The following is a 24037-nucleotide window of genomic DNA, read 5'->3' on the forward strand; positions in this document are numbered from 1 at the left end:
GATTAAAAAGTTTTAGATGTCAAATTAAAATGTGCAAAGGGGTCTATGATTTTCCAAAATTCTTTTAGGGAGTATTCAGGCATAAAAAAAAAAAAAAAAAAAAAAAAAAAAACTTTGAAGATTTCTATTCCAAAGTGTCCAACTCCCTTGACACTGTCTAGAAGGGCTCAAACACAAACTAGATGCATCAGGGATGACATACAGTAGATGTCTTCCTAGAGTAGGAGTTTAAACCAGGTGGCTTCTCTAATTTTAGGAAAGGTTGGGAGCCTACACACCTTTATATACCTATCAGGGCATTTCTAGTCTCAAGCTGCATACGTATATGCTTCATCTCTTTATACATCATAATAAAAGCATTCTCCATTCAAGTCTCAGACCCATTATATCTGAATATTTGTACAGAAAGTCAAGGTTCCTCTTGCTACATTATCCTTGACTGGGAAACATTCACTCAATGAATATTCACTGTATGCCTACCATGTGCCTCAAATTGTGCTAGGTGCTCAGTACATCAGTGACCACAAGAATGCCTCTGTAATCAGGAACTTGCATTCTAGTTACATACATGATCACATTCTGGTTTTCTAGCCAAAGGTAAAGAATGTTTAATATTCCTCTTTTTTTCTAATATTTTTAAATGAAATATCATGTGTGTCAAAGAACAGAAGAATGTAAACTAGGTAGACTGATGGATGTAAAGCTAAGAAGTTGATGGGTTAGGACCAGCAAATGTCAAATAATTCTTAAAATCTTTGTGACCAACAGCTCCTAGAAAATGAGAGTTCTGGTTCATGACCAGAAACCCACTGGAATATGCTTCTTTCAAGTGCTGCAGGCTGTGAATCTGCCTTTCATGAGAAAGATAAACAAAATATTTCCACCATGAACAAAATGATATGCCTAAACCAGAGTTTCTCGATCTTGGCAGTACTGGCATTTGGGGTCAGATAATTCTTTGCTGTGAGAGATTGTCTTAGGCATTATGGACTGTTGGGGTAGGAGAATTCTAAAGATGGTCCCCCAGGATTAAGTCCCCTGATTATTCAATCAAAAACTAATCTAAGTACTGCTGTGAAGAGATTTTTATAGATGTAATTAAACTCCCACAGAGTTGACCTTAAAATATAGAGATTACTCAGATAAGCCTGATCTGGTTAAGTAAACCCTTTAAAAGTAAAGAGTTTTCTTGGGCTGGTAGCAGAAGAGGAAATCATAGATTCAAAGCACAAGGCGGATTCAACATGCTGTTGTTGACTTAGAAGATGGCAGGGGACATGAACAAACTAGTGTGGATGTCCTTTAGGATCTGAGAATGTCTGACATCCAGCAAGGAAATGGGGACATCAGTCTTACAACTGCAAGGAACTGAATTCTGCCAACAACCTGAATGATCTTTGAAATGGACTCTTCCACAGAGATTCCATGTAAGAGCCCAGCTTGGCCAACACCTTGATTTCAGCCCTGTGAGACTCTAAGTAGAGAACCTGCTTGAATACCCCTCCCAGTCCCCTCGGACTTCTGACCTATGGAGCTGTGAGACAATACATGAGTGCTATTTTAATCTGCTGTGTTACACAGCAATAGGAAACTACTACATATGTTTAGCAGTGTTCCAGGTCTCTTCCCACTAGATGGCCTCAGTACCACTCCCCAGTTGTGACAATCAAAAATATCTCTAGACATTGCCAAATGTCATGGGGGTGAGGGTGCAAAATCACCCTGGTTGAGAACCACTGGCCTAGACATACAACTTCTCTCTGCACAGTTAAGAACCAATGATTCAAAAGAAGAGATGGGCATCTTGAGTCCTACCCATATTTTATGACAATTTCAGTTATTGTTTTCTCTGAGTTACTGAATTTGACCAAGAGAATTGATGTAGAGTGAGGAATGCTGTAGTAAATCAATCTGATGTAGAGTGAGGAATGCTGTGGTAAATCAATCTGATGTAGAGTGAGGAATGTAGAATGAATCTGATGTAGAGTGAGGAATGCTGTAGTAAATCAATCTGTAATAAATTAAAAAAATATTAGGTCCCAGGGATCAATCAAGAGTGTTTGGAGAAGAATAAATAGTGCCAACAAAAATTGCTACCTTTCATGGTAAATGAAGGTTCATGCAAGGAAAGAGGAAGTGATCTTGCTGGATTTGAGTATAGCTTTGGATTTTGTTTTCTATAACACAAAAGCTCACAGTAAGAGAGAAACACTTGGCTCAGGTCACAGAGCTGTTGGTGTTCACACAATGCTCAATGATCTGGAAGATTCTGATGGGACAAATGATAGTAAATGACTTATTCCACATTGTGGGTGACCATCTCAATTCCTCCTGTTTCTCTCTTCCTTATGAAGCAAACATTACTGTATTTATTTTGAGAATCAAGAAAGAAAGCCAAATGGCCCCATGGTTTTCAAACTTTATCTCCTGTACATTTTTTTTCATTGTCTATATGTCCTGTTATGCTTGAAAAAGCAAACAAATGAAGCAATGTGAATATGGCTTTAAAGCAGTTATCAACCCTAAAGTATGACTAACTAGGAAAGAAACATATGAGACAGCTTAGATTTCTTCCTGTACTCTAAATTACCTTTCCTCTACATCAGTTGCTGTCAACTATGTTTTTATTACTGTAACAGACTATATGGGGAATAGACAAAAGCAATAATGAAGTAGTAGAAGGGGCATGTTGAAGAGGCACACTTGATGTAATCAAATGAATCTGTTTTTTTGTTTGTTTCACTGGATCTTTAGCTATTGTCCAGAAATATCTTCCCTGCAACTGAATGAAAATTTGGTAGGTATCATGACTTTTTGAATCAGTTTTAGTTAAAAGACACTCTTACATCCTTTTAAATCAGAACACAATGTCAATTCAGTAATTAGACTAATCTAAAATATTTACAAAAATTCAAAAACTGATTAATCATATATTTTCTCTTTCCTCACAGCTTGGGCTTATTTTAAAATGAAAGCCTAGAACCATAAAAAGTAGTATTTGGCTTCTTGTCTATTTCTCTGGCTTATACGTCTCCTCTTTTTCCTCACTTCCCATCTCTAGATTGCTAGATAGTTTATTTTATCTCTGGAGTCAAAGCAAAGGGGAGGGAAAATGGTAAAGGGATAGGAAAATTTTACTTAGACTGGTTCTGTCCCAATATGCCTTTACAATCCTGGGTCCCAATAGGTGTCCAGGTTGACTCAAGATGGAGAACCTCCTCCTTGACCCATTGACATTCAACCCTTTGTTCAGTTGTCACCGGTGACTATTTCTTCACTCCCCAGGAATCTATTCAGGTTTTTGCAGCTTAATCCTAAGGGGAAACTCTAGGAAAGAGTGTTCAACACCCATCCAAGGATTCTCCCACCTGAGGAGCAAGAGAGCTGGGTATTTATACACCAATTGCATCTCATTTGCTGCAGGCCATCCTTTTCCAAGCTTCAAGTAACTATCCCAGCAGCATGTTAGCATCAACTACAGGAGTCCTTCCCAGTACATTAAAGCTGACGTCATGGGGGAATGTGCCCATTTCAAAATCCTCTGTATGCAGTCTTATAGTCCTCCCTGCTGGGCTGGTACCCTCAAAATCCACTTTCAGGTATGTTCTCCTGATTCTGCTGGGACACAACGGCCAAGCCTTATAGCTCTTTTGAGATGATTCCTTTTTTCCCGGAGCAGGGAATGTATTTTCCCAGGAGTTCAAGCTGAGTTTTTTATCCTAGTTATTGTCCTAGAATCTGTGAGTGGGGTAGAGGTAAACCTTGAAGAAGATTAGTATCATCTCATGAAGAGTCTGCCTCTTGTAATTTCTCTGCAATGAAAAAATCTGTTATCCTATAACAATGGGGAGTGAACCATTTCTGTAAGCCCAGGGGTTCAGGAAAATCTGCAGATTCAAGGTTTTCAAGTACATCTCCTCACTTCAGTTCTCAGAGCCACACTCCTTCCCTATCAAGGTCCCAATTTTTGCATAAGAGACTTGTCAGGGCTGAGAATTAAGTCTTTGCAATTCTACCTCTTCCACTCAGGTCTGCACCCGATTTTCAGCTGTATCTGCCCTCTGGCTACAGGAGATATGGTCTCTTTTAATGCTGTATTAGTGTTCTTCTGGGATTCACACTGAGAATAATCTGATGGTTGTTGAATTGAGGCTGTCACCTTTTTTCCCTTCAGTGCCACTGTGACAACAATAACCAATTCCACAGTCCTCATAATTACCATAATTACCATTGCCACTATATCTAAAAATGTGAGATACTGTATAAGCTTATACTCCATTCCAATTCACCACAGATGAGAATATTTATAATTGTGATGCTCAGCATGCCAAGGATTATCATCACCTCTCTTATCACCACCAGTAACAGGGCCCTTTTTGTGATTTGGTTGACAAGTTCCAGAATCCTTTCATAAGGGTGTTCTTCCTTGGACCTCCTCTAGTGCCAATTGTCTTAGTTTGAATTCCTCCAGAAGTAGACCCTGAGGCAAGGATTTGAATGCAAGTAGTTTATTTGGGAGTTGCAGAGAACACCAGCAGGATAATGAAGGAAGAGGAGACAACCAGTGAAGAGCACAACACAAAGCCATCTGCCACTAGAGTTTCATTCATGTCCACAGGGACATTTTGGGAGTAGTGTCAGACACATGCCTCAGAATTAGCCCAGCTTAGAAACAAGGGAACTGTGGTATTTGTAGTATACAAATACACCTCAGTCTCACACTTCAAGTCAATCTTGTTCTAAGACTGCTCCAAGGAGGAATTAATTCCCTGACACTTCTGGTCTACTTCACCCCCAGGCAGAGTAGCCCTCACCATTTCTAGAAAAATCCTTAGGACTGGAGTTACTAGGAGCAAACTGAAATGGAAGGGCCTAAGGGATATGTGTGAAGCACTGGTGGCATCTGCTACAAGCTCCTCCGTGTGGCCTAATCAACTCCATCAGAAAGGTTCATGTACCTTTGCCAGATGAGATCCAGGAACACAGATTACTGAGATCTGAACAACTCTCCCCTGCTTCTACCACCAAAGCAGTCTGTCAGACTTTTGTCTTCTAGATTTCCTGCCTGAAAATCAGACCCAAGTCAATGGAGCCCACCCCACTTCCCACCAACTTCTACAGTAACATATACATCTAGCTCTCAAAAGGGCCACATAGAAGGCCACCCCCATTTGGCTGAGGCAAAGGATGGGAGGAGTAAAGACATTTAACACAGCAACAGCCAACTTCTAGGAAATCTTTTCACCCATCTTCCCACCCCTCCCTATTATGACTCTTTTTTACATCTTTGATATGATTAAGGGACCAAGGATCATGAAGGTGGTTATTGAATATTTCTATTATAAATTATCACACATAAATATGAAGGTGGGTCTTACATTCTCTTTGGTATTTGGTATCTTCTAACTCCACTCCTCAGTAGACATGGAGAAAATTCTAGTCTAATACTCCCTTACAGTAGCAGTTGAGATTATAGCCTCAACCAACACTTCTCTCAGAACAGTCTTTGGAGCTAACAGAGTATGTGGAAATTTTTCAAAATGATTTCACAAAAGATGGTGATGAGGGTGGGAGGGGATCATGGAGGGAACTAATATTTACCATATACTTGGCATTTTACATGTGTTTCCTTTTCATCTTTACAACAGCTCTGCAACCTAGGTTTGGTTATTCCCACTTGTGTGGTGGAATTGGGCTTAAGTCTTACACAAAGCACATATACTGTTAGTAATTGGCTAGGCCCAGACTAAAATGCTTGACTTGTCTGGATCCAAAGCACACAATCATTCCATTATACCAGGGAGAGAGATCACTAACTCTAAATGCTACCAGCAATGAGGGATAGGAAATAAATGTATGAGATATATATATATATATATATCTTATATCAGGATATAAGAGAGTAAAAACAGCTAGCCAGGGAGAGCACACCTCTGTGCTGACCAAACAAAACACCTTGACCATGAGCTGGATCATACACATGAGCCCCTAGTTTGCTGATTCAGACCAACTTCAGTAGCAGATTTGAAACCAGACAAACTTAAGTATAGACCCCAGCTCAGCCACCACTAATTCTGAAAACTTTGAATCATTTAATCTCTGTGAGCCTCAATTTCTACCTCTGTAACATGGGGAGAACAAACTCCTACTTTATAGCATGAAGTCAACTTTTAAAATGTATCTGGAAACTTCCAAGCACACAGAAGGCACTTGGCAAATGGAAATTCTCATAGCCTCCAATGTATAGTGGGATTCTAGTCCAGCCTCCCTTTCCTTTCTCCAAACCTCCCTTTCTATTCTTAATGATTTTATAGCATAGAAAAGAGAAGTAGATGATGGGAACATCCAAAGTACTTAAGGGATCTACACAGACTTCATGGATTATTTGAAATTATGGAGGCATGATGTCAGGACTGGTGACATATAATCAATCTTCACCCAACTTCAAGGCTGAAATGTCAGAGGAATGCCATGTGGAAGAATAGAGATGGCCACTGCATACTCAGGTCTGATGGGTTAAAGAGAACAGGAAACCATTTGATCCATATTATTGGAAACACAGGTATATTTTCTTTCAAATAAGTTTGTGATCATTATCAACATCAAGATACCAAATATCAAAAAAAGGACAGATATTCTAAAAAAAAAGTCTTAAATTATATCATTTTTGCATTACAGGATACATTTTGGCATGATTGTGTTGATTTACAAAGACCTTTCAAGTGTAATACTTTTATTCTTAGGAATTTGATTAGATAATCCAAAGAAACTTATTTTTCTCCTTCTTTAATGAAAAGAAAAAAGATAACTCTTGGGATTATAATGATATCAGATCTCAAAGAACACCTCTTGCTCTTAAGATTTGAGTTTTCTGCCAAGGGCACTGAAACTTAATGCACTGTAATCCATTATTTAAATCAGGTATTATGTCAACAGGAGCTCATTTGTTCCTCAGAACATTAACATAATTCAAAATTATCTCCACATCTGTCATTCTCTGTTAACAATAGCAAGCTGCCATTAAGTTCTCCACCACCATCTAGTTCACTAGTAGCCAAACTTAAAGAGAACTTAAGAAAGCTGATGTCCTTCCCAGACTCATAGTAAGTTGTCACTTAAACAGTGACAGGCCAGGAACCCTCTTTATCTGCAATAAAGAGACACAGGGAGAGAGAGAGAAAGAGAGGGAAAGGAGCAGAGCCTGTGGATCCTAATGATCTGATGACCTGGCACAGCTCGTTTATAACATTTACCACATTCCTAAAATTACTTACCAACATGTACAACTCCTTCATTGGACACCAAGGCCCTGGAAGGAAGGCAACATATTTGATTCCTCTTCTGTACTGTCTAGAATAGATGCGTCATAAATAAAAGACTCATACATACTCATTTCCATTAATGGCTTTTAGCTTCCTTCCAAAAGTCGTGCATACAAAGAACTGAGCAGATGGATTTGAGTTTTGCTTCTTCCATGTCCTCTGGTTCATCTCTCTCTATGGAGGTGATGATGAGGATCAAAACCGTCGAAAGAGGAAGCAGTAGCAGGAGGCAGAGACAGAGCTCCCAAAGAGCAGGGGGTGGAAGTATATCTTTTCTAAAGCACTTTCTGATGTGTCCTGATTCTACACCCTAGAGAAAGAGCTCTAGAGAAAGAGCTGAAGGCAAGGAAGATATCAGCAGAAAAGGGAAAGGGGACAAGTAGTCACTGAACAACTACTATAATATACAGCATTTGCAAACATTTAATCCTTGGAAACACCCCTATGGGTTAGAGAAGTATCTCCATTTTATAGATGAAGAAAATAAGAGGTTAAATAATTTGACCAAGGGCACACAACTACTAAGACATGAAGTCAGGATTCAAACCCAAGTCTGCCTATCTGCAAAGCCTGCTTTTTTCATCAGTTCAGGTGGATACATCCTCCACTGGCTAAGCCCCTGACCCCAGGAGTGGCTACACTTGGCTTGGCTCCTTGAGCCCCAACAGCCAGGAGATTCAACTCTTAGAAAAAGCAGGGCTGGTGTGGCCTGGAGCATTTAATCACTCGGACCCAAAGGGCTAACTTGCCCTTTTCTGAGCCTATGGATACTGTGTTTTCAATGATCCAACACCAAACAGGTGAGCTGTAATCAGTATTATATAATGCACAAAGTTCCTATTATTTGTTTCTGTACTGATAAAATGTATATTAAATATTCTACCAAGCCTTATGTAATTTACATCTGTTTATTTGAAAGCCAATTGTCAAAAACAAAACTCACAAAGAATTTGCTTCCACCTCTTTCTTCCAGCCAGAGCTTTAGCTCTGTTTGAGAGGTCGAGTGGGACCATTCTGAAGTCTGAGATTTTCTCCTTACGCAGTCCATCCTCTCTAAAGTTTTGGCAATAGAAGCTCTCCTCAGAGGATTTGCAGCCTGGAACTGGAGGCCTGCCTATTCCTGGCTTGTTTCATGTGAAGAACAGAAACTCCAAACACCACCTAACAGAGGAAATGGGATCCCAGGGGATTCAAAGGTAACTCCTGGCTGAGGCCTGCCTGAATCTTGCTCTCCTACTACACTTCCTCCTACAAGAAACCTCTCTTAACAATCTCATTAAGGGCATCAGTTCTTTTAAGCATTCTTTAACATTACCTTCCTGTGGGCTGCATAATCCCACAAAAAAGGGCAAAATTGGGACCAGTGAGAGGCTGATTTTGATTCAACATACGACCTAGTTCTCAAATAATTATTTTTGAATGGGGAAATAGTTGAATAGGCAGAGATTTGAGATTGAACTCTATTAACTTCTAAGATTAAAGTTAAAATTCCGTGATTTAAAAATTTTGACTGTAACCAGTAGCTTTGCAGGGCCTAGGGGAAGGGGACATGGGAGAGCAAAATTCAGTGAGATGTTCAATCCTAGAGGGCTGCGACTTAATGGTTCTCTTGGTACAAAATCCTGTAAAGTACAGCATGATCCTGAGTGCCTGAAAAAAGGTTTGCAGAGGGTCAGAACCCAAATGGGCTTCAAGGAGAACAACTTATGAGAGAAGGAGCTGTATGTTGGAGGTCACTGAAGAATCAGTTACTATGAGCTCAGTCCAGATTCTTTAAATCAGAAAGTTAGAGACAGGCCTATCCCACCACCACTCCCTGCAAATGAAACAAATCTCTGTGGGTAGAAACACAGATTATAAATCACTAAAGCTAGAGCTGAGGCAGACTCAAAATCAGAAGCTTGTAGAACAAAGTCAGGGGGAGTTTAGGAGTGGGAGGGCAGCAGGGTGAAGGTATGGAGCAAGACTTGTCTAGGCTGAATCTCCTGATCTCCTGAGCTCTGGATTCCCACTACAGCCTTTGTGTTCTGCCCCATCTTGAAGCAGCAGGCCCATTCAACACCAGAGATAATGACCACCTGCACCTTGACATTGTTGAGGTTCAGTCCTACTGAGTAGCTTCCTGCAAAAGTGCTATAACCTGGTCATATTCTCCTACTCCCTTGAATTTAGCATCTCCCAGAGATATCTGCTGATATCAAGATAGGAAGGTATGTGACAACTTTGTAGAATGTTTTCAATGACTAAATGTCAAATCCACTTTCCCTGTCACTTGATCTCTCTGCCTCCTTTTTGATTTAACATGACACTGTGGCATTCATTCTGTCTGACCTTCAGAAATAGCAGAAAGCTTTAGAAAAGGCATAGCCTTTGGGATCTGATAAACCTGGGTCTGAAATACGTCACTGCCACTTAACCAACTCTGCAAACATGGATTTATTTTTTAAACTCTCTGAAACTCAACCTTAAATTTGTTCATCTACAAAGTGGGAATCATAATAACTCCCCAGAAGGGCTCAGAATTGAGATCGATGAGAATTCAAGGGGAAGGGTTGTATGAGATCCCTACAGAAGTTCAGGAAATGTTCGCTCTCTGCCTCTTCCCTCTTTCCGTGCCCCTGTAGACTACACCATGTCCTTTAAGAAGTCAGATTTCTCCCACAAGTTGTGACACTTTGAAAATAGATCACATTTTCAATGATAGCTATGTGATCCATATAAAATAAAGCATGTTCTGCCAACTAAATAAATAAAGGAGAGCATGTACTCATTCCTGTTCTAATTTAATCTGCCTGAGTGCCTGAAGGTTTTTGCGAGGTAAATATTGTTTTCACTCTGACCTTGGTGCAGCGTTCCCATTGAATTTGTCTCAGTTGGTCCTTTTGATGTCATGCTGATGCCTCCCTAATAGACTGAAAGCTCTGTGTTGAGAAGAGAGATTAGTGAGATCTAATAACCAGTAAATACCTGCCTATTCTGGATGACCAGAGAGTGGGATGTTCTGAGCAACTTGCTGTTCTGCCCAATAAAGAGTTAGCACATAGCTCTGAATTACCAGTTTCAAAGATAGGACCTATCACAACACATGGCCAGTCCTAACACACTGAGGTAGTTGGTAATTTGTGACCTCCTTGGAGGCTGGGTGACGTGGAGCTCGTGGGGAGGAGTGGTGACAGCTCTGGCTCGCACAAGAGAATGAGCAGAGCTGTGTGCTCACATGCTCTGGAAATGCTTTGACAGAACCTTTGATTCTGATGTATTTTCTTGTTACTTGTTTCTTCCTTATGAAAATTTAGAAAAAAAAAATTTGTTCTAGGCTTTCTTCCATGACATTTAAAAAGTATTTACATATAATGCTCAATTTGACAATTCAGTGAAAAACGACTGCTTGTGTCCAGTGGGTCAGTGATTAATGGTTCAGTACAGGCCACACCTTCCCACCCTTGGCTCCACGTGGATAGGTACAGATACTCAGGAACTAAAGTACTGCCTTGATATCCAGATACTTTATTTCTTTAAAAGTAACTTGATTCTTTTAAAAAGAATGTAAAACATTGTAAAATATTTAGAAAATACTGCCAAAAGGAACCAAAAAAAAAGAACAGTGTCTGTAATTTACCATTTGGAGATACCCACCGTGGAATTGCTGGATCATGTGGTAGTTATATTATTAGTATTTTAGGGAACCTCAATACTTTTTTCCACAGTGAGTGTACCAATTTACATTCCCACCAACAGTGTATAAGTGGTCCCTTTTCTCCACATCCTCTCCAACATTGATTATCTATAGATTTTTTGATGATAGCTATTCTGACCAGTGTAAGGGGATACCTCATTGTGGTTTTGATTTGCATTTCTCAAATAATTAGCAAGGTTGAGCATGTTTCCATGTGCCTATTGGCCATCTGTATGTATTCTTTGAAGAAATGTTTATTCAGGTCTTCTGCTCATTTTTTGATTGGGTTGTTTGGTTTTTTTGATATTGAGTTGTATGAGCTATTTGTATGTTTTGGATATTAATCCTTTGTTGGTTGCATCATTGCAAACTTTTTTTCCCATTCTGTAGGTTGTCTTTCCTTTTTTTTTTTTAATTTTTTTTTTAAATTTATTTATTTATTTATGGCTGTGTTGGGTCTTCGTTCCTGTGCAAGGGCGTTCTCTAGTTGTGGCAAGTGGGGGCCACTCTTCATCGCGGTGCGCGGGCCTCTCACTATCGCGGCCTCCCTTGTTGCGGAGCACAGGCTCCAGATGCGCAGGCTCAGTAATTGTGGCTCACGGGCCTAGTTGCTCCGCGGTATGTGGGTTCCCAGACCAGGGCCCGAACCCGTGTCCCCTGCATTGGCAGGCAGATTCTCATCCACTGCGCCACCAGGGAAGCCCTGTCTTTCCTTTTGACAGTGGTTTCCTTTGCTGTGCAAAAGCTTTTATGTTTAATTAGGTCCCATTTGTTTATTTTTGCTTTTATTTCTTTCCCCTTGGGAGAATGATCAAAGAAAATATTTTTACAATTTATGTCAAACATTGTTCTGCCCATGTTCTCTTCTAGTTTTATGGTTTCAGGTCTTACATTTAGCTCTTTAAACCATTTTGAGTTTATTTTTGTATATGATGTGATTGTTTAAGTGTGGCTGTCCATTTTTTAGGACCACTTATTGAAGAGACTGTCTTTTCTCCATTGTATGTTCTTGCCTCCTTTGTCGTAAATTAATTGAACAGAGGTGCATGGGTATATCTCTCAGCTCTCTATTCTTTTCTATTGATCTATGTGTCTGTTTTTTTCCCCAATACCATGCTGTTTTGACTACTGTAGATTTGTAATATAGTCTGAAGTCTGGAGGGGGGTTATACCTCCAGCTTTGTTCCTTTTTCTCAAGATTGCTTTGGCAACTCAGGGTCTTTTGTGGTTCCATATAAATTTTAGGATTATTTGTTCTAGGTCTGTGAAAACTGTCCTGGGTATTTTGATTGGAATTGCATTGAATCTGTAGATTGTTTTGGATGGTATGGTCATTTTCACAATATCAGTTCTTCTAGTTCAAGAACATGGGATATCTTTTAACTTTTTTGAATTATCTTCAATTTCCTTCATCAATGTTTTATAGTTTTCAGAGTATAGGTCTTTCGCCTCCTTGGTTCAGTTTATTCATAGGGGTTTTTCTGACGTGATTTTAAATAAAATAGTTTTTTAAAAAATTTCTCTTTCTTATGTTTCAATAGTAGTGTATAACAACAAAACAAATTTCTGTATATTAATCTTGTACCCTGCAATCTTTTTGAATTCATTTATTAGTTCTAATAGTTTTGGAGTGGAGACTTTAGGGTTCTCATGTCATCTGCAAATTGTGACAGTTTTATCTCTTCCCTTCCAATTTGGATACATTTTATTTCCTTTTCTTGTCTGACTTCTGTGGCTAGGACTTCTGATACTATGTTATATAGAAGTGACAAGAGTGGTCATCCTTGCCTTGTTCCTGAATTTAATGGGAAAGCTTTCAGCTTTTCACCATTGAGTATTATGTTGGCTGTTGGTTTGTCATCAATTGCCTTTATCATGTTGAGATAAATTCCCTCTATACCTACTTTGATGATAGTTTTTATCATGAATAGGTATTAAATTTTGTCAAATGCTTTTACTGCATCCATTGGGATGATCATGTAATTTTTATCTTTCCTTTTATTAATGTATTGTATCACATTGATTGATTTGTGTATGTTGAACTATACTTGTGACTGTAGAATAAATCCAACATGAGTGTGGTTTATGATTCTTTTTATGTATTGTTGGATTCAGTTTGCTAACATTTTGCTGAGGATTTTTGCATCTATATTTATCAAAGATATTAGCTTGTAATTTTCTTTTCTTGTAGTGTTTTTGTCTTGTTTAGGTATCAGAGTAATCATGACCTCATAGAATGAGTTTGGGAGTGTTCCCGCATCCTCAATTTTTTGAAATACTTTGAGAAGCATAGGTATTAGTTCTTCTTCATATGTTTGATAGAATTCCACTGTGAAGCTGTCTAGTCCTGGACTTTGTTTGCTGGGAGTTTTTTTTAAGTACAAATACCATTTCACTTCTAGTGATCAGTCTGTTCAAATTGTCCTTTCCTTTTTGACTCAGCCTTGGCAGGTCATATGTTTCTAGAAATTTGTCCATTTCTTCTAAGTTGTCCAATTTGTTGGCATATAACTGTTAATAGTATTCTCTTATGATTTTTTATATCTCTGTGATGTCAGTTGCTATTTCTCCTCTTTCATTTCTTATTTTGATTATTTGGGTCCTCTCTCTTTTCTTCTTGGTGAGCCTTTGTAAAGGTTTATTAATTTTGTTTATCTTTCCAAAAAAAAATGAGTTCTTGGTTTCATTGATCTTTTCTATTATTTTTTGATCTCCATATTATTTATTTCCTCTTTGATCTTTATTATTTTCTTCCTTCTGCTGACTTTGGGCTTTGTTTGTTCTTCTCTTTCCAGTTTTTTAGGTGATAGTTTTGGTTGCTCATTTGAAATTTTTCTTGTGTCTTGAGGAAAGCCTTATTGCTATGAGCCTCCCGCTCAGAACTGCTTTTGTTTCATCCTATAGATTTTGGAAAGTTCTTTTTCCATTTTCATTTTTCTTGAACTATTTTCTGATTTCTTCTCTAATTTGTCTATTGATTCATTGGTTTTCTAGTAGCATGTTGTTTAATCTCCATGTGTTTGTTCTTTTACCACTTTTTTTTTTTTCTGTAGTTGATTTCTAGTTTCCCACTGTTGTGGTCAGACAAAATGCTTTATATAATTTCTATGCTCTTAAATTTCTTGAGGCTTATGTTATGAACTAGTATGTGGCTTATGCTGGAGAACGTTGTATGTGCACTTGAAAAGAATGTGTATACTGCCTTTTTTGTATATAATGTTCTCTCTTCTCCTTCTGGAACTCCTATAATGCAAACGTGGACATGTTTAATGTTATTCTATAGATCTCATACATTGCTTTCTTTTTTTCCTTTCTGTCTGCTGTTCGGATTGGGTGATTTCCATTTTCCTATCTTCCAGATCGCTTAGACTTTCTTTTGTGTCATTTAGTCTGTTATTTATCACTTTTAGGGTGCTTTTAACTCAGATATTGAATGCTGTATTTTTGATTGGGTCTTTATATTTTCTAGATCCCTGTTAAAATGATCTGTACTTAGATCAATTTTATTTTCTAATTCAGTTAGAATTTTTATTACTAATGTTTTGAATTCATTGTCTGGTAGACTTTTTATCTCTTTCAATTGAGAGCAGTTCCTCTACCTTTTCATTTTATTTAACTTTCACTTTCTCTTTGAATTTAGGTGAAACAGTTCTTATTGTGGTATTAAAGGGGTGTTCTTATGAGGGAGTGTCCCTATGTAGAATTTTAGTGCCCAATGCCTTTCATGGGGGGCTGGATTTGATGTGGATGCCAATCACATCTTTCCTTAGGATGTGCTGGCCACCATCACATTGGTAACGGGTGTGGCTGGTAATGGAGAAGCTAGGGTCTGTGCAGGGTGTGCAGCAGACTCTCCACTCAGTGGCTGTCACCACTCTGTCAGGGGCAGGGGTTGCTCCCAAACTGCTGGAGTGGAAGCCCTGAGAGTCAAGCTCAGCTGGCTCTGTTCTTTTTGTTTTTTCTTCTCCCTATACCAAGGCCTTTGTTACAAAGGGAGGGAGTACTGAAGCAAGTGGGGTTTGTGCACTAACAAAGTCTGAGGCACTGCCTATTTAGGCATCTGTGGCTCCACTCAGATGTAGCCCATGGTTGCATCCTTTCCCCTTTTCTGGCTGCCCCAGAACTAGTGCTAGGCTGTGGTGTGGTGTGGTTGGGGTCAGAGCATTAGCTCAGCTGGGAATGGGGAGCTCAATGTGGTGGTTGCAGGAGTTCTGACAACCATGCTGCCATCAGAAGTCTGGGCTGCCTCTGGAGTGCTGTTTAAGCAAGCACCAACAATGGCCACTACTGCCCCACCTGTACTACATCTAGGGGCTCTGTGTCCCCTCTCCATCCCTAGGTTGAGTCTTTTCCCAGTTTCTGGCCATCCTAGATCCAATGCCATGCTGTTACTTGGAGTGACCAGGGCCAGGGTGTTCATTTGGCTTGGACTGGCAAATAAGGTGAAGCAGCAGCCACAGGGGTAGGCCTCCCTCCACCCTGTCTCTTGGCAAGCTAGCACCTTCACACTTCTCACAAGTTAAGTCTAGGTTTCTCCAGCCTTTCTATCTGTCCCAGCAGTTTTCTAAGCAGCTGGGGCAGTTTGTCTCCTACACGTAGGGTCTCAAGACTGGGATGCCCAGTCTGTGGCTCAACCCGCTCCCTCTCCAGGGCAAGTGTCTGCCCATGGAATCTCCCTTTTCCTCTTAGTCCCCTCCCAGGACCACAAGTCGTGACCTGATGTTTTTCTTCCCATCCTACTCAATTATGTGTGTATCTTTCTTACAACCTTGGCTGTATAGTCCTTCTGCCAGTTTTCAGTTAGTTTTCCATGAAAATTTTTCCACATGTAAATGTATTTTTGATGAGTGTTTGTGGAGGGAGGGGAGTTCCACATCCTCTTACTCTGCCATCTTGATCTCTCTACTCTGGGAGGTATGTATTTACTGTAACATTTTCTAATTAGCTATTGCTAACTGATGTAGAAAAATGCTACTGCTAATCTTTAATCCAGTAACTTTGCTGAACTCTCTTATTAGTCTAATAGATTGCTGATTTTCCTAGGCTTTTATTGAAATAATATGCAAACAATCATAATTTTGTTTCTGCCTTTCCAATGATTATGCTTTTTATTTCTTATCTTATTACATTGGTCAGAATCTCTAGGATTATATTGAACAGGAAATGCACCTAAAGTTTTCCATAATATAAAACATAGATCTTGTGGATAATCTTCTGATAGATGAATTAAACACACAAATTTTAGTCCAGCCTAATGGATATGTCAATCTTACTTATCCCCTGTTCAGCGTTTTACACTGTTGACAAGTCATCCTTCTTGAAATGTATCTTTCATTTTCTTCTCTACTGGCTTTTACTGAGGACCTCTTGTGTACCATATTCCTTCTTCCACCATCCACCTGGCCTTTACATTCATTCTCTAGCACTTTATATACTCTTCCTGGGAAAATTTAGTTCTATTACTGCAACTACTATCTGCCACAGATACCCAAATCTATTGTTACATTGTCTGTTACAGATCTGCTATTACACATCTTGACTGCAAGACCAATATCTCCATGTTGATGTCCTACAGCCAGTTTAGAATCATCTTTCCCTAAAACTGTTTCTTCCACATTCTCACCCATTGAGTTAATAGCACTGTTCATCATTTTCCAATCAAGTCAAATAAGTACTTCATCTTCTCAAAAGCTTTCCTCAGTTTCCCATGGGTTTCCCTTCCCAAAGAAGGATTTCCTTCTTTGACTCCTGTGGTGTCTGGTCACCTTCCTAAAGGTATTTATACCTGTAATAATGTTCTAATACATCCTTCCTTACCACTGAACCAGGAACTCTCAGGACACAGTAACGACTTATTTCCATCTCTGAAATGGAAGAAGTTGATGCTTGCTGAGTAAAAAGTGGTGTTTCCCACTGTTTAAGGCAGCCCTCATTTCCCTACTCTTTGAGGTTTGCTATTATTATTCAATTTATTAAATAAAAGTGCCCACTTTACCAAAAGGAACATGAAAAAGAGGAAATCTGACAATATTATCATTGTTTTCAAAAGTAGAGGACGATGAAGAAAAAGAGTAACAATATTTAACCTGGTAAAGTTCAGAGATTCTGAGGTAAAATGGCCAGATTAAGCCTCCAATGTCCTTTGTTCCACATACGTCTCCATCCATCACCTTCATCTGTGCTATTCCTTCATGTTAAGGTCCCAAAGAATAACCTATATTGTGCTTTTCTTTTTGTGGTTTATTTAAGATATGTTTTAAATGTACTACTGTTCTTTATCAGTTGGGGAAAATGAGCATGGAATAAAAGTCTGGGGCAAGGACTGAATTTGGAAGAAAGAGCAAAGGAATTTTGTATGCCAATGAAATATTTAGAGAAAACTGAGATGTGCTATTTATGCCCTTGTGTATCTAAACAGGTCTGAGGTAGGGGGTCAGGGTGGCAGAAGTTCTTGCCAAAATTTCAAGAGTTTGGAAGAATCATAAATATATATAAAACCCTAATTCTATTCATTAAAGGGAATCTTAGTTGTCATAAATTAAGAAATTCTTTATTGCAACAGAAACACTATCTGGTCATTTGTATGAGTATCCCCTGCCTAGAGTTTCTCCCAAAACTTCAAAAAAAAAAAAAAAAAAAAAAAGGAGGGAAATCAAGCTGGAGAAGGTTTTGTTCTTCCTTGCAGATGCATTGAGGTACTCCTACCTCAAAGGGAAGTTGAACATAGGAGAAATTTAAGACTGAAATGCATGCTCTGAAGCAGTGACATTTAGCAAAGTGATTAGGCAGTGACATTAAACAAGCTCCCAGGTCATTTCCAAGTGATTTCTATGGGCACCTGTGCTGTTCAGGAAGGCCAGGTTTGAGGTGGGGAAAAAAAAAAAGGGCCTTTCTTAATTAAAGCCTGAGGGTGTTTTAATAGGACGTTCAGGAAAGAATTTTTTTGTTTTGTTTTTTGTTTTTTTCATTAGTATGCCTTTTTATTTGTGAAAAAGAATTTCTTTTTACCCTAAGGAGCAGAATAAAGGAAAAATATTTGGCCAGAGTAAGTGCAAGTTGTGGATAGGAGGAAGACGTTAACAATGTTTTCTAGAGTGAAATTGTCCATCCTTGACTTCTGCCTCTCCAGGCAGGCCTGTCAGAGTGAAGGCTGTGCTTTTCATCACAGTGACTTAAACATAATTATTCTTTACTCTCACATTTATCAGATTCCTCTCTGGCTGTCCAAAATCATTGTCCAGAGCTGAATGGTACCTGTAAGATGCAGCCAGAGTGAAAGTTCTCTGACAAGTAATACTTGGTTAGGAAAAAATCAGACATACCCCTCTTTCATAGTCATCAATGCCTTATCGCATCTACTTCTTCCTGCTGATTGTCAGCTGACTTCTCTGGTCCCCAAGAGGCTTCCATTCAGGACTCTGGATATGTTCTTGCTTCTCATACCTTGGCTATTATATTACTTATGGGAGGAACAGGCTCTGCCATCTTCAACATATGACTTCCAAGTTTTCCCTAAGCATCCAAATCCAGTTGACAGATATGTGGAATGTTTTTATAGGCCTAGCCTGAAGTGGCAAACATCATTTACTCCCATGTTCCAATGGTCCGTTACATGGCCACAGCTTACTACAAAAGAGTCTAGGAAAGTCTAACTGTGAGCTTGGGAGGAAAAAGGAAATGGATTTGGTGAATAGCTAGCCAGACTCTGCCACATTACTCACTATAGATTTCAGCTTAGCTTCTCCCTTGATTTTTAATTTCTGACCCCCTCTTGGTGTAATTCAGCAAAGTCCTGTCATTTGAAACAACTTTTGATATATTAAGCCTGATCCTGAATTCTGAGTTCAATTCCTGAACTCAGATTTGTCAACTGCCACATGCAACATAAGAGGTGAACCTCCCAGATTCCACATGGCCAGAGGTAAGAGGAAAGGAGGAAGTAGAGTGGGTGGTGGGGAAACTTATCCTGGGATCCTCACATTATAATCTGCCCAAGAGAACTATGCAAACACTTCAATACCTCAGAATACAGCTCCAGAGAAATGGGTGGGTCATTCCCTGAGCATCCAAAGACTCAAACATAAAGAAAGCTTAAGTGAGGAGTGAGAGACAGGACAGCTCAGAGCTTGTGTTTTGGTTGTCATCTCGTGTTTGTGTACTTTTAAATCCTAGGTTCTGGAGCAGTTGAAAACAAGATTGTTGTCAGTAATTTCTGCCAAGAAATTCTGAGTCACTTACCTTAATCTGTCAGCAATAAGAGGATAGAAGTTCTGCTCCTTCTATTTATTAAATCAACCAGAGCCACATGGGTTTTTGCAGAGATAGTCTCAATGTGAATTACCCAAACAGTTCAGCACCATTAGACACCTCTCTGCCTATGTCCAAATTCAGCATCATTCTTAAGGTAAGAGTGAGAATTTTTCAAAATCCATTCTTCACTTAAAGTTTCCCATTCTCCTCAGTTGGACTGTGAGATTTGTCAGTAGTAATACTATTGACATTTTAGGCCAGATAATGCTTTGTTGTAGGGAGGGACATGTCCTGTGCAGTGTAAGATATGTAGCAGCATCCCAGACTTACCAGGAGTACCCCTCCCTCCAGTTGTGACAATAAAAATGTACCCAGACATTCCCAAGTGTCTGCTGGGGGAGCAAATTGTCCCCACCTGAAGACCACTGAGTTGGAGAGAGGTCCAGCTTGATCCCTTCTAGAAAAAAGAAATTCCAAAGATGTACATTTTCCTAGCCTATAACAAAAATAACTACTTATTAGAGACCCCAGGGTAGTACATATACTCATAACAAATAAATTCTTATGGACTGATTTATTAATTGGTTGACTAATTATTTGTTTAAAATTTAATAACTTTAAGAAACATAAATGTGTGGATGAGCTGGTCATGAGAGGAAGGGCTGCACAGTGTAAGAAGTAGAAACTCAGGGGCTTCCCTGGTGGCGCAGTGGTTAAGAGTCCGCCTGCCAATGCAGGGGACACGGGTTCGAGCCCTGGCCTGGGAGGATCCCACATGCCGCGGAGCGGCTGGGCCCGTGAGCCACAACTGCTGAGCCTGCGCGTCTGGAGCCTGTGCTCCGCAACGGGAGAGGCCGCGACAGTGAGAGGCCCGTGCACTGCGATGAAGAGTGGCGCCCGCTTGCCGCAACTGGAGAAAGCCCTCACACAGAAACGAAGACCCACCACAGCCTAAATAAATAAATAAATTAAAAAAAAAAAAAGAAGTAGAAACTCATAAAGAGTCAGGAATAAGAATGAGAGCAATGTAAGCTCTTATTCACCATGCATTACATTTTACATAAAAATATGCATTGTTTCACTTGATCCTTGTAGCCACCCTTCCAAGTACTTTGTAAATAATCAATATATTTTATCAATCACAGTAATATCAACTAATGACGATCATATCCCAATTTTTCAGATAAGGGAATTGAGGTTCACAAAAGTTAAGTAATTTTTCCAAGTTTACAGAGACAGAAAATGGCAGAGCTGTGATTCATACTCCAGTCCACCTTACCTTCAATCCATACACTTTCTATAATACGCCCTAACTGTGAAGTCCCTTGTAGTCCCACTATTTTCTCCATGTGAACAAAAGTCATCTTGGGAAGGATTCTACGTGTGGATCAACAATGAAGCTGCACAAGGAAGCCATGAGTGGAGCAGGGCCCATCAAAGGCACTGCAAATTTGCACTAAGCCGCTCAAGAATTCTCTCAAGGAGATACTTGGAGCTTATGTTCTAGAGAAGACAGAAAGCAAAAAAGAAAAAGAGAGCTATTGTTACCAAGAGTAAATGGAGGCTATGACCAAATATACCATAATTATTTCTATAAATATGAAAATAAAGAATCAATGTTTTTTCCCTTGAATAGATTCAAATGACTCCCAAGGAAATTTTTGATCAGGGTCTGATCTTTCAGTGCTTCTGTTTTCCAAATGGACCCAGTAATGTATGCAATATAGATACCATCACCTGTCCATTTTGATTAACCACAGTACAGCTACACAGTCCTTACTTAAAATGACTGGCAAGTTGTAAATTGTCACTGACTGCCTACTCCAAACTTACAGCACCTCTTGGAGCTACTCTAGTCCAGACTATACTTGAAACTACTTTCACAGCTTTCAGACTAATTCCCTGGTTATCTCTTGGTAAGGTGAAAACATGCAGTGAGAGGTAAATAAACATATCAAAAGACATTCTACATCAGTGGTCCCCAACATTTTGGGCACAAGGGACCAGTTGCGTGGAAGACAATTTTTCCATTGACCGTGGCAGGGAGATGGTTTTGGGATGATTCAAGTACATTACATTTATTGTGCACTTTATTTCTATAATTATTACATTGTAATGTATAATGAAATAATTATACAACTCACCATAATGCAGAATCAGTGGGAGCCCTGAGCTTGTTTTCCTGCAACTATATGGTCCCATCTGGGGGTGATGGGAGACAGTGAAACCCGAAGTGTGTTGCTTATGTCCAGTCTACTCCGTTGATGCAGCTTAATTGTCACTTGCCACTCACTGATAGGGTTTTGATATGAGTTTGCAAGCGATTGATTTATTATGGTCTCTGTGCAGTCAAACCTCTCTGCTAATGATAATCTGTATTTGCAGCTGCTCCCCAGTGCTAACATCACTGCCTCAGCTCCACCTCAGATCACCAGGCATAAGATTCTCATAAAGAGAGTGCAACCTAGAGCCCTCACATGCACAGTCACAGTAGGGCTTGAGCTCCTATGAGAATCTAATGCCACCTTTGATCTGACAAGAGGCAGAGCTCAGGTGGTAATGTGAGTGATGGGGAGTAGCTGTAAATACAGATGAAGCTTGGCTTGCTCACTGTTCACATCCTGCTGTGTGGTCTGGCTTCTAACAGACATGTACCAGTCCATGGCCCGGGGTTTGGGGACCCCTGCTTTACATCATATGTCATCAGGGAAATTCAAATATAACAATGAGAGACAACTATACATCTATTAGAATGACCAAAATCCAGAACATTGACAAGATCAAATGCTGGCAAGGATGTGGAGCAACTGAAACTCTCATTCATTGCTGGTGGGAATGCAAAATGGTACAGCTATGCTGGAAGACAGTTTATCAGTTCCTTACAAAATTAAATATACTCTTACCATATGATACAGCAACTGCACTCTTTGGTATTTACCCATAGGAGTTGAAAAGTTTTGTTCACACAAAAACCTGCACACCATGTTTATATCATAATTGCCAAAATTTGGAAGCAACCAAGATGTCCTTTAGCAGGTGAATGTATAAATTCTGGTACATCCAGACAATGGATGGAGGTTCTTTAAAAAAGTAAAAATAGAAATACCATACGACCCAGCAATCCCACTACTGGGCATATACCCTGAGAAAACCATAATTCAAAAAGCGTCATGTACCACAATGTTCATTGAAGCTCTATTTACAATAGCCAGGACATGGAAGCAACCAAAGTGTCCATCAACAGATGAATGGATAAAGGAGATGTGGCACATATATACAATGGAATATTATTCAACCATAAAAAGAAACAAAATTGAGTTATTTGTAGTGAGGTGGATGGACCTAGAGTCTGTCATACAGATTGAAGTAAGTCAGAAAGAGAAAAACAAATGCTGTATGCTAACACATATATATATATGGAATCTAAAAAAAACAACAAATTAATGGCTCTGAAGAACCTAGGGGCAGGAGAGGAATAAAGATGCAGATGTAGAGAAAGGATTTGAGGACACGGGGAAGGGGAAGGGTAAGTTGGGATGAAGTGAGAGAGTGGCATGCACTTACATATACTACGAAATGTAAAATAGACAGCTAGTGGGAAGCAGCCGCAGAGCACAGGGAGATCAGCTCAGTGCTTTGTGACCACCTAGAGGGGTGGGATAGGGAGGGTGAGAGGGAGGTGCAAGAGGGAGGAGATATGGGGATATATGTATATGTATAGCTGATTCACTCTGTTATAAAGCAGAAACTAACACACCATTGTAAAGCAATTATACTCCAATAAAGATATTAAAAAAAAAAAATCAGTCTGTAAAAGAACCAAACAAGGAATATTCTGAATCACCTACTTGTTAGTGATAAAAAGAGGGGCAGGGAGTCGTCGTCGTAGAGTGAGATACCTTGAGGCTGGATTTCCCTTTAAGTTCTCAGAGCTCCAGGAACTGCTGTGTGCAAAACGATGTGCTTCCTGAGAGAAATCATCTCCAACAGGTCCTGGCGCTAAAATCTTAATCCCTTTTGCAATAAACTCTGTAATCCTATAGCAAAGGAAACCAGTAAAGTTCAAGGGAGAGGGACAGGGACAGTTTGAGGCAGGATTTCAGTAGAGACACAAAGGACTGAAGTTCACAATTGCAAACGAGAATCTCAATCTCTCAGTCAGAGGAAGGTAAGAAAGGGCATTTCAAGAAAAGTTCTTTCCTAGGGGAAACTTCCTGGAAAAAAAAGAACATGCCCAGCTTCCTGCGGTGGTGCAGGTTTGAGGAGGAGGCTCACAGGGGTGAGACGTTTAGGTGTGTGGCCTCCCCACTCTCGTTGGGTGAGGTAACACAGATATTGGAGACAGATTTGCAGGGTTTGTACCCCAGACCCAACATTTAAGCACTCTATGACTTTGGGCAACTCAGGTAGCATGAATCTCATCAGAACAGAGAGGAAAGCTTCACTGAAAACTCATTGCAGAAGGGCGGGGGAAGCTGGCTTCCATGACAACAGCAGCAGGGTTTGTGGCAAGAATCATGGCTTGCAGGACGCCCTGGGTGGTCTCATCTTCCTGCAGCTTGCAGACCCTCAGGCTTAGGAGCTGTTTCAAGCACACAAACTTGAGAGAGTAAGGTGTTCTTGAGACCATCTATACTGAATCCATGACTGAACCCAGTGAAGACCTCTATACAAACGTTTAAGATTCTGGCAGCACATGCGGAGACCTACTCTTTTAGCCACTGGCTGCTGGAGACAGCCTCATAGAAAAAGTGCTCCCAAGTCAGCCTGTTCTAGCTGAACAGCTATT

Source organism: Balaenoptera acutorostrata, chromosome 9 (assembly GCF_949987535.1).
Source record: "Balaenoptera acutorostrata chromosome 9, mBalAcu1.1, whole genome shotgun sequence".
Classification (NCBI taxonomy): Eukaryota; Metazoa; Chordata; class Mammalia; order Artiodactyla; family Balaenopteridae; genus Balaenoptera; species Balaenoptera acutorostrata.